This window comes from Nycticebus coucang, chromosome 2 (assembly GCF_027406575.1).
Source record: "Nycticebus coucang isolate mNycCou1 chromosome 2, mNycCou1.pri, whole genome shotgun sequence".
Lineage (NCBI taxonomy): Eukaryota > Metazoa > Chordata > Mammalia > Primates > Lorisidae > Nycticebus > Nycticebus coucang.
The window spans coordinates 143,354,763-143,366,467 of record NC_069781.1 but is presented as its reverse complement, the minus strand read 5'-3'; the positions used below and the strand labels follow the sequence as shown (position 1 = coordinate 143,366,467).

Genomic DNA, 11,705 nt, shown 5'->3' with positions numbered 1-11,705 from the left:
CTGTCATTTTCTGTCTCCTGCACCCTGCTCTCACTTCTCTTCCTCACAGCTCAAACTCAACCAGAAGGCAGGAGCTGTGACATCTTCCTCTATCCTCCCCAGACCGAGCATGGTGCTCTGTTCCTGGTGGCCTTGGTGTATGTGCTGGTGAAATGGACACATCACAGACTTCCAAGCACAGCTAGTTACTGTTGTAATACAAAGTGTCCCAAAGGTGGCCTAGAAAGTCATCATTCAGAGGGAAACTGGGAAATTGTAGCTAAATGTACCTTTGTTACAAAATATCCTTTTTACAAAACATTCTTCATTTGTTGGCCACACCCTGAGCACAGAGCTGGACACATCTGTCCTCAGTACCCCAGCATCACCTGCTCTGACAACAGTCATCTCTAAGACACCTACTGCCCCCTTGGAAGAGGTGGGCTCCACACTTGAGGTGCAGCTGCATTTCATCAGGTTGTAGAGGGCTGAGAAATGGGATTTATGCACGAGGTGAGCTCCAGTCGGGGTGTGAGAATTCATGTGCCTGTGAGTTATTAATATTATCATTGGTAAGTGCTATGATCAATGTGTAGCAGTATCCTCACTGCTTCTCCAAGAAGAATTTAAATCTGGAGACAGTACTTAGGCATGGCCTATCCTGTATGTAGGTGGCCCTCTTTTAGTCTAGTCCCTAAAGGATGGTGCAGCCTGGCAAACTTTAAGGAATGACCATTTTTATTTTTATTATTTATTTATTTATTTTTATTTTTTTATTAAATCATAGCTGTGTACATTAATGTGGTCATGGGGTACCATACACTAGTTTCATAGACCATTTGACACATTTTCATCACACCGGTTAACATAGCCTTCCTGGCATTTTCTTAGTTATTATGTTAAGACATTTATATTCCACATTTACTAAGTTTCACATATGCCCTTGTAAGATGCACCGCAGGTATAATCCCACCAATCCCCCTCCCTCTGCCCATCCTCCCCCCTCTCTCCCCTCCCTTTCCCCTTCCCATTCTTAGGTTGTAACTGTGTTATAGCTTTCATGTGAAAGCCATAAATTAGTTTCATAGTAGGCCTGAGTACATTGGATACTTTTTCTTCCATTCTTGAGATACTTTACTAAGAAGAATATGTTCCAGCTCCATCCACGTAAACATGAAAGAGGTAAAGTCTCCATCTTTCTTTAAGGCTGCATAATATGGTGTACATATACCACAATTTATTAATCCATTCATGGATCAATGGGCACTTGGGCTTTTTCCATGATTTAGCAATTACGAATTGGGCTGCAATAAACATTCTGGTACAAATATCTTTGTTAAGATGTGATTTTTGGTCTTCTGGGTATATGCCTAATAGGGGAATTGTAGGATTGAATGGAAGTTTAATAACCAGAATCCACAGAGAACTCAAATGTATAAGCAAAAAAAGAACAAGTGATCCCATTGCAGGCTGGGCAAGGGACTTGAAGAGAAACTTCTCTGAAGAAGACAGGCACACGGCCTACAGACCTATGAAAAAATGCTCATCATCTTTAATCATCAGAGAAATGCAAATCAAAACTACTTTGAGATATCATATAAATCCAGTAAGATTAGCCTATATCACAAAATCCCAAGACCAGAGATGTTGGCATGGATGTGGAGAAAAGAGAACACTTCTACACTGCTGGTGGGAATGCAAATAAATACATTCCTTTTGGAAGATATATGGAGAACACTTAGAGATCTAGGAATGACCATTTTTATATCTTTTCCTAGGACTTCCTGCCTCTCATCCTTTATGACTTAGGCACACACAGCTGGAGAGAGCACAGGTGGCTCTGGCTGGCAGGGTCTGTGCACCAAAACCATAGGCCACCCTTGCCCTGCTCCAGCTCAGCCAAGCCTCGGACACACCATTTAAACTCTAGAACAGAGGCTGTCAGTAAGATGCTGCTGAACTCTTCTTCACTTCAATCCTAACTTGTTTCATATTTCTACATGTGTACATGTGTGGATGTACAGCATAGCATACACATAAAAAGTCACAGATAGACCACAGGACGAATTTTTGCAAAAATTTCACTACCCAGAAGCCAATTTTTCTGTATGCCTTCTGGAAGCCACTGACTTTTAACACCATAAATTAATTTTGTCTGCATTTAAACTTCTCATAAGTGGAAACACACTCTGAGATTGTGTCTGTCTGTCTGTCTGTCTTCGTCCAACACCACACATGGTCTGGGCAGGTGGCCGAGTTTGCTCTTTTTGTGCCCACAGGGGCCCCCTTATGTGAACTTGCTGCAGTTCATTTATCCCTTCTGGGATTGGTGGGTATTTAGAGTTTAGTTTAGTTTTGTTTTCAGTTCTTATTAATGACTGCACTGGGGAGATTTTTGTACATAAGTTGTGCTTTGTTTTGTTTTCAGGGTACATGTATATGTATCTCTGGTTGCTGTCTGTCTACCCAGGAATAAAATATCTCAGTCCTAGGTTAGTATGTGTTCTCTATTAGCAGATAGTTTTACAACATGATTGTTGCTTTATACTCCTACCAGCAGGGTGTTAGATTCCACCTGCTCCCATCCTCAGAGTGGGAGCTGCTGGGGCTTTGTTCCTGATGTGCGTGTGTTCAGTGGTACTTCACCGTGGTTTTCATCCAGACACTTGATGTCCTGATGTGCGTGTGTTCAGTGGTACTTCACCGTGGTTTTGATATGCATTTCTTTGGTGTCTGATCATGTTGACTACATCCTCCTTTGTCAAGCATCTGTTCAAGCCTTTTGTTCACTCTCCTATTTTGTTGTCTTTTTTTGTAGGAGTTTTTTAAGAACCCTGGATCTGAGTCCTCTGTTCCATGTATGGCTTATCTTGTCCCCTCAGTGACTGCTCCGGCACTCTTCAAAGGTGTATTGGAACTCAAGTTTCTAATTTTAAGGCAATCTAATTTATGAATATTTTTCCTTATGGCTATTCTTTTTTGTGTCCTAAGTAAGGAATGTTTGCTTAACTCCCTAAATATGATAATTTCCCATTGTATCTTTTAGAAATTTCACTCTTTTACCTTTCATGTGCATCTCTCCAATCTGCCTCGTATTGATTTTTTAATGTACAGTATGTCACAGTCAAGGTACCTTTTCAGGAGGAGGAAGGATGTGGGTGCTTTGTTGACCTTTTATTGAAAGGACTGTCTTTTCTATTTCTAGACTATTTTGTTCTATTGACATATTTTGTTATCCTCAACCAGAAGCTCCCTGGGTTGTTGTTTGTTCCTTTTTCTTCTTCTTCTTCTTTTTTTTTTTTGCAGTTTTTGTGGTTTTTGGCCAGGGCTGGGTTTGAACCTGCCACCTCCAGCATATGGGGCCAGCACCCTACTCCTTTGAGCCACAGGCACCACCCATGTTTCTTTTTCTTTGAGACAGAGTCTCACTCTGTCAACTTGGGTAGAGTGCCATGGCATCACAGCTCACAGCAACCTCAGACCCTTGGCCATGAGCAATCCTCTTGCCTCAGCCTCCCAAGTAGCTGGGATTACATGTATGTGCAATCATGCCCAGCTAGTTTTTCTATTTTTAGTAGAAACAGGGTCTTGTTCTTGCTCAGACTGGTCTCAAACTCCAAAGCTCCAGCTATCCTCCTACCCTGGCCTCCCAGGGTGCCAGGATTATAGGTGTGAGCCACTGTACTATTCCCAAGCTCCTGGTTTTAATCACTGCAGCATTATAATGTGTCCAGACATGCCCATATGTGTCCTCCAACTTTGTCCTTTTTTCTCAAGGTCATCTGGACTATTTTGATTTTCATGAATAAATATCATAAAATAAATTTTAGATATTGCTCCTTAATTTCCACAAGAATATTTGCTATGGTTTTGCTTGGAATTACATTGTATCTACTAATAAACTTGGGAAGAACCAAACTCATGAGCATTTTATACATCTCCACTTATTTGGGCTTGCTTTAATTTCCCCAAGGAATGATATGATTCCTGTGGAGAGGGTGTGCATACTCTTTGCTCGATTTATTCCTGATAATTTGGTGTTATTGAGGCTATTATAAATAGTACCTTTAAAATTTTTTTCTAATTAATGATTACTGATATGAAGAGAAGTGATTGATTTTTTTTTTTGTACACTGACTCTAGCAATTTTGTTAAATGTAATTTCTAATTCCAATAACATATCTGAAATGAACTCCTGTGTTTTCCACATAAGCATGCCATTCATGAGTAATAGCATTTTAAATTTCTTTCTTTCCAATCCTATTCTCTTATTCCATTTCTTGAAATGTTGCCCAGGTCAGACTCAGGCATCTCTCTCCCATTCCTGAATTCAAGGAGGAAGCCTTCATATCTCATGGTTAAATATGATAATTGGCTATGAATTTTTGTGTATTTAATAGAAATTCTTTCTAGAGAGGATATTTCAGCAAATGGAAACTTGCTCCCTGTTTTCTGTGGGGACACTTGTGGCCATTCTCTTTTTTTCTTCTAACCAGACTTCTTGTGAACATGCTAATGGGATTTGTCCATTGGAAGATGCCCAGAGTCATTTAGGAGCCATCATGTGACAAGTTCTTCTGTGAGAATACTCCCAGCAGGGTATATCTGCTTTTTTTTTTTCTAGCCCCATGACGTCCCTGAAAACTCCACTTACTTAGCTTCTCAGACTCATAGCCACTCCATTCTAGTCTGTGTCAGGCCTCTAAGATGCCATTTCAGAAGCTCCTTATAAACTGTGGACTAAGTGCCACAAAGCCCTGCGCTCACCCTGGCATGCCTCTTCCTTCTCGCAGGATGTGGCCCCTGAAGTCTTCTTACTGCATGTTAGTTCTCAATGAAAATATTTTGTCCAACTTTTACATTATTCTCTTAGGCTCTCAATCTGTGGGGCGTGACCCTTTTTTAACAATGAAAATACATAGGAGCATTAGGAAGGTTGAGAACCACTGCTCTAGGGTGAGTCCGAAAATGACTCAATCTACTATCACAAGAAGCAGATGCAAATTTTTCTGAAAATTCAAGTTTTGGCATATGTGATATATAATTTTAAAGTGATAATTTTAATATTTTATGAATAGAACATATACGCTTATAATTTTATTTTTAATTAGCAGATAAAACTGAATGTATTTGTAATTTACAATATGATGTTTTGAAGTCTATAAACATTACAAATTCACTAAACCTAATTAATTAACGTATGTGTTACCTCATACGATTATTTTTGTGGCAAGAACACCTAATATCCACTCTTTTTCCTAGTGAGTTTTATACTTTCAGATGTTTTTTTTTTCAGGGATTATAAATCGATAATTTTATTAAGACAAAAACTGACAGTCGCATGCAGTTTACATTTAAACAAAGTTTTCACAGAAATCTAACACATGTCTAAAAAGATTTAACAATGTAGTTCTGGCTGGCAAGTCTAGATGTCAAGAACTGATGAAGTGATTCAAGACAGAGCATTTGGGTATGATTAAATTCTTAGGATTTTTTAAAAAATGTTTTCGTTTGTTGGGTTTTACAGTGAACCACTGCCCCAGTATGAAAGCTTAATCTCCTGAGCCCAGGGCTTTTGAAATCATTCAACTCTTGAACTGTTTCAATGAAACTTGTGCTGTCAGTGACTGTACCCTACTACCAAAGGGTTTTAGAGTTCAAAGTTCAAAAAAACTAAGAGCATGAACCCTTGTCTTCCCTACGCTCTCATCTCTTATACCAACCTTTCCTCCCATACTTCAGCCAGTAGCTTGGATGAACGAGTTGGTATTTATAACTTCGTAACTGAAAAAGGGTCATCTTGTTTAATTTCAGGAATTAGCACCTCTAAGACAGAATGATCTCATGTATATTCTCCAATAAAAGACTTATCTCTTCTCAATCAGTTTCTATCTCCAAAATGGCAGCTTTGGTAACTTACAAGCTGGCTTTGTTCTTTGTGGGGAATAGCGATAAGCTCAGGCAAGAACACCTTGGCTTATAGGTTTCAGGCATTCACAGCTTTTAAACAGTCTCTCACAGTCCTCATTTATGGTGCCAATGACATTTTTTTTAAAGTAAAATATTATGGACATAGAAGCAAATCATTAGTTGTCTGTTTTTTCCATTATTTCACTATTTCCCCAATCAGGCCCCAAATTTTAACCAAAATGATCTACTCATCTCCCTTCTTTCCCACCCTATCCCTCCTACCCCAAATCATACACCAGTAATAGCCAAAAACTACACACATGCTATGCTGTAAAAATGCAGAATTAACACTATTGGGAAGAAAGCTGTGGGTTGTGGAGATGCTCTTTGAAGTTCTAGTTTTGCTTTCCCACACACCCAATTCTTCAAATTTTGTCCTTCATAGAAGGCCTTTTGCTTTTCTCAGCAAAGTGCAGAATGGGTTGCCTTGAAACACTTATTCCCCTTCCCCTCCACTAGGATGTGTGTGCAAACTACACAGCTTGAATGGCTTTAAAGCACTTTGGGCTGCTGCAGGGCACAGAAACTATACTGGTTCTTCAAAGGACATTTTTTCAAGCCACCTCTATGGTATCAAGACAAGTAAAATTCCTTCCCTCACTATTTGAAACACACAGTCAGATGTGACAGGGGCTGGTACTTCAGGAAAGTTAATCCTTGTCATCTTTTTTGTCATCATCCTCTGAGGGGTAGGAATGCCACGTCAGCCTTTCCTCATAGAAGGATATGACAACCTGTGGGCACTTGACATTGGCTTCCTTGGCAGGGACCAGGTCAGCCTCATCAGTTTTTCCATTTCATCAGGAACATGAGCTCTCCGCTGGAGTCTGTGGCTCCAATAATCCGCTCTGGCTCCAAACCCCGGGCAGAGCCTCGTGGCTCTTCTGACTCTTCTTTCTTCTTTGGTTTGCTTTCCTGTCCCTTATCTTCGGAATCAGAATCAGCTTTGTGCTTGCCTCCCTCTGATTTATCTGTCTCATGTGCTGTTTTTTGTGACTGTAAAAACTCAGCAATGAGATCAGGGCAATCCAGGTTCTCTTCTGGCTCCCGTGTACTGTCCTCATCTGAGAAACCCTTCCAATTTAGGAGGTCCTCCACTTTGCCCTTTACCCCTCGATGGTCAAGAACTTTTCCCACCACATATTCCTCTTCCTCCTCTTCTAGCACCTCCTCTACTTTCTTCTTTTTAGTTTCTTCCCCATAGTGCCCACCAGCTTTCTGATATATAGGGTGACGCTGCACAGAGCAGCACCCAAAAACCGGAGAGGAATCTGTGCAGGGCTACTAGCGCATCGCGTCAGGCCAGTAGGAGAGTGGAGCTCAGGAAAACAAGTCGGGTGGCCATAGCGTAGCCCCTCAGTTATGCGTGCAGCAGGCCCCGGCCAAATATTCCCTTGAACAAAAGAGCCTTGAACTCTGCGCACACCGCAGCCCACGCTGCTTTTTTTTTTTTTTTAATTAAATCATAGCTGTGTACATTAATGCGATCATGGGGCACCATACACTGGTTTTATAGACCGTTTGACACATTTTCATCACACTGGTTAACATAGCCTTCCTGGCTTTTTCTTAGTTATTGTGTTAAGACATTTACCTTCTACATTTACTAAGTTTCACATGTACCCTTGTAAGATGCACCAATCACTCTCCCTCCACCCATCCTACTCCCTTCCTCCCCTCCCTTTCCCCCTTCCCCCTATTCTTAGGTTGTAACTGGGTTATAGCTTTCATGTGAAAGCCATAAATTAGTTTCATAGTAGGGCTGAGTACATTGGGTACTTTTTCTTCCATTCTTGAGATATTTTACTAAGAAGAATATGTTCCAGCTCCACCCATGTAAACATGAAAGAGGTAAAGTCTCCATCTTTCTTTAAGGCTGCATAATATTCCATGGTGTACATATACCAAAATTTATTAATCCATTCATGGATCAATGGGCACTTGGGCTTCTTCCATGACTTAGCAATTACGAATTGGGCTGCAATAAAAATTCTGGTACAAATATCTTTGTTATAATGTGATTTTTGGTCTTCTGGGCATATACCTAACAGAGGAATTACAGGATTGAAGGACAGATCTATTTTTAGATCTCTAAGTGTTCTCCAAACATCTTTCCAAAAGGAATGTATTAATTTGCATTCCCACCAGCAGTGTAAATGTGTTCCCACTTCTCCACATTCATACCAACATATCTGGTCTTGGGACTTTGTGATGTGGGCTACTCTTACAGGAGTTAGATGATATCTCAAAGTAGTTTTGATTTGCATTTCTCTAATGATTAAGGATGATGAACATTTTTTCATATGTCTGTAGGCCATGCGCCTGTCTTCTTCAGAGAAGTTTCTCTTCAAGTCCCTTGCCCAGCCTGAGATGGGATCACTTGTTCTTTTCCTGCTTATACGTTTGAGTTCTCTGTGGATTCTGGTTATTAAACGTTTGTCGGAGACATAACCTGCAAATATCTTCTCCCATTCTCATTGCTGTTTGCTTGCTTTACCTACTGTGTTCTTGGCTGTGCAGAAGCTTTTTAGTTTGATCAGGTCCCAGTAGTGTATTTTCAAAGCTGCTTCAATTGCCCGGGAAGTCCTCCTCATAAAATACTCACCCATACCGATTTCTTCAAGGGTTTTCCATGCACTGTCTTCTAGTATTTCGATAGTTTCATGTCTTAAGTTTAAATCTTTAATCCAGTAAGAGTCTATCTTAGTTAATGGTGAAAGGTGTGGGTCTAGTTTCAATCTTTTACAGGTTGCCAGCCAGTTCACCCAGTACCATTTGTTAAATAGGGAATCTTTCCCCCACTGAATGTTTTTAATTGGCTTGTCAAAGATGAAATAATGGTAAGTAGCTGGATTCATCTCTTGGTTCTCTATTCTGTTCCAGACATCTAATTCTCTGTTTTTGTGCCAGTACCATGCTGTTTTGATGACTATCAATTTGTAGTATAGTCTGAGGTCTGGTAGCATGATTCGTCCCGCTTTGTTTTTATTTCTGAGTAATGTCTTGGCTATTTGAGGTTTTTTCTGATTCCATACAAAACCAAGTATTATTATTTCAAGATCTTTAAAGTATGACAGTAGAACTTTCATAGGGATGGCATTAAAATTGTATATTGCTTTTGGTAGTATGGACATTTTAACAATGTTGATTCTTCCCAGCCATGAGCATGGTATGTTTTTCCATTTGTTAACATTTTCAGCTATTTCTTTTCTTAGAGTTTCATAGTTGTCTTTATAGAGATCTTTCATGTTCTTTGTTAGATAAACTCCGAAATATTTCATCTTCTTTGGCACTTCTGTGAATGGAATAGAGTCCTTAACTGTTTTTTCAGCTTGACTGTTGTTCATCATAAAGGCTACCAATTTATGAATGTTGATTTTATAACCTGAGACACTGCTGTATTCCTTGATCACTTCTAAGAGTTTTGTGGTAGAATCCCTGGTGTTTTCCAGATACACAATCACATCATCTGCTAAGAGTGAAAGTTTGATCTCTTCTGGCCCTATATGGATACCCTTGATCGCCTTTTCTTCCCTAATTACGATGGCTAAAACTTCCATTACAATGTTAAAGAGCAGTGGAGACAATGGCAGCCTTGTCTGGTTCCTGATCGCAGTGGACATGATTTCAATCCATTCAATATGATATTGGCTGTGGGTTTGCTGTAGATGGTCTCTATTAGTTTAAGAAATGTCCCTTCTGAGGCAAGAGAATTGCTTAAGCCCAGGAGTTGGAGGTTGCTCTGAGCTATGTGAGGCCATGACACTGTACCAAGGGCCATAAAGTGAGACTCTGTCTCTACAAAAAAAAAAAAAAAGAAAAAGAAATGTCCCTTCTATACCAATTTTCTTAAGTGTTCTGATCATGAAGGAAGCTGGATATTATCAAAAGCTTTTTCAGCATCAATTGAAAGAATCATATGGTCTTTGTTTTTTAATTTGTTTACATGCTGAATTATACTTATAGATTTACGTATATTGAACCAGCCTTGAGACCCTGGGATAAAACCAACTTGGTTATGATGTATAATTTGTTTGATGTATTGCTGGATTCTGTTTGTTAGGATCTTGTTGAATATTTTTGCATCATATTCATTAGTGATATTGGTCTATAATTTTCTTTTCTTTTGGGGTCTTTTCCTGGTTTGGGGATCAGGGTGATGTTCGCTTCATAGAACGTGTTGGGTAGTCTTCCTTCTTTTTCTATATTTTGGAAGAGGTTGAGTAATATGGGTATTAGTTCCTCTTTAAAGGTTTGGTAGAATTCTAATGTGAAGCCATCTGGTCCCGGGCTTTTCTTTTTAGAAAGATTTCGTGTGGTTGATTCTATTTCAGAACTTGATATAGGCCTGTTCAAAATTTCCACTTGATTCTGGCTAAGTCTTGGAAGGTGACGTGCTTCCAAGTATTGGTCAATTTTCTTTAGATTTTTATATTTCTGAGAATAAAGTTTCTTGTAATATTCATTAAGGATTTTTTGGATTTCTGAGGAGTCTGTTATTATTTCGTCTCTGTCGTTTCTGATTGATGAGATTAGAGATTTTACTCTTTTTTTCCTGGTTAGGTTAGACAAAGGTGTATCTATTTTATTGACCTTTTCAAAAAAAACAACTTTTTGATTTATTTATCTGTTGTATAATTCTTTTGTTTTTAATTTCATTTAATTCTTCTCTGATTTTGTTTTTTTCTTTTCTTCTACTGGGTTGGGGTTGGAATGTTCTTTCTTTTGCAGTTGCTTGAGATATCCCATTGAATTGTTAACTTCCTCTCCTTTTGTTCTCTTGAGGAAGGCTTGCAGTGCTATAAATTTCCCTCTTAGGATTGCCTTTGCGGTATCCCAGAGGTTCTGATCATTCGTGTCTTCATTGTCCGTTTGTTCCAAAAATTTGGCAGTTTCATTCTTAATCTCATCTCTGACCCAGTTATCATTCAGCATAAAGTTATTTAACTTCCTTGTTTTTGTAAGAGTATGCAGATTCCTGTTGTTACTGAGTTCAACTTTTATTCCATGGTGGTCAAAGAAAATGCAAAGAATAATTTCTATTCCTTTAAATTTACTGAGGTTAGGCTTGTGAGCTAAGATGTGATTGATTTTGGAGTATGTTTTGTGGGCTGATGAGAAGTATGTGTATTCAGTTTTATTTGGATGAAATGTTCTGTAGATGTCTGCTAAATCCAAATGTTGGATGGTTAGGTTTAAATCTAAAATTTCTTTGCTCAGCTTCTTCTTGGAGGATCTATCCAACACTGCCAAAGGAGGGTTGAAATCTCTGACTATTATGGAGCTGGAGGAAATCAAGTTGCTCATGTCTGTTAGAGTCTCTTATAAATTGAGGTGCATTCTGGTTGGGTGAATAAATATTAATAATTGAAATCTCATCATATTGAGTATTACCCTTAACAAATATGAAGTGACCATTCTTATCCTTCCTTTCTTTTGTTGGTTTAAAGCCTATTGTGTCTGCAAATAGAATTATACGACCTGCTTTTTTCTGATATCCACTTGCCTGAAACTATGGACGACCATCCTTTCACCCTGAGTCTATATTTATCTTTTAAGGTAAGATGTGACTCTTGTATGCAGCAAATATCTGGCCTGAGTTTTTGTATCCAGTCAGCTAACCTGGGCCTCTTTAGAGGACAGTTTAAGCCATTCACATTAATGGAGAATATTGATAAGTCTGGTAAAATTTTGGGTATCGAGTTTTTTGAAATTCCAGTGGACATTTTTAATCCTTTCGCCACTGTGGAAGTCGG

At 39.1% G+C, this 11,705-nt stretch overlaps 1 pseudogene; it reads right to left on the bottom strand.

Annotated features, from left to right (window-relative positions):
* Positions 1-6,599: 6,599 nt before the first annotated feature.
* The window catches only part of LOC128560362 (chromobox protein homolog 1-like), a 48,688-nt pseudogene continuing 43,582 nt past the window's right edge, over positions 6,600-11,705 (bottom strand).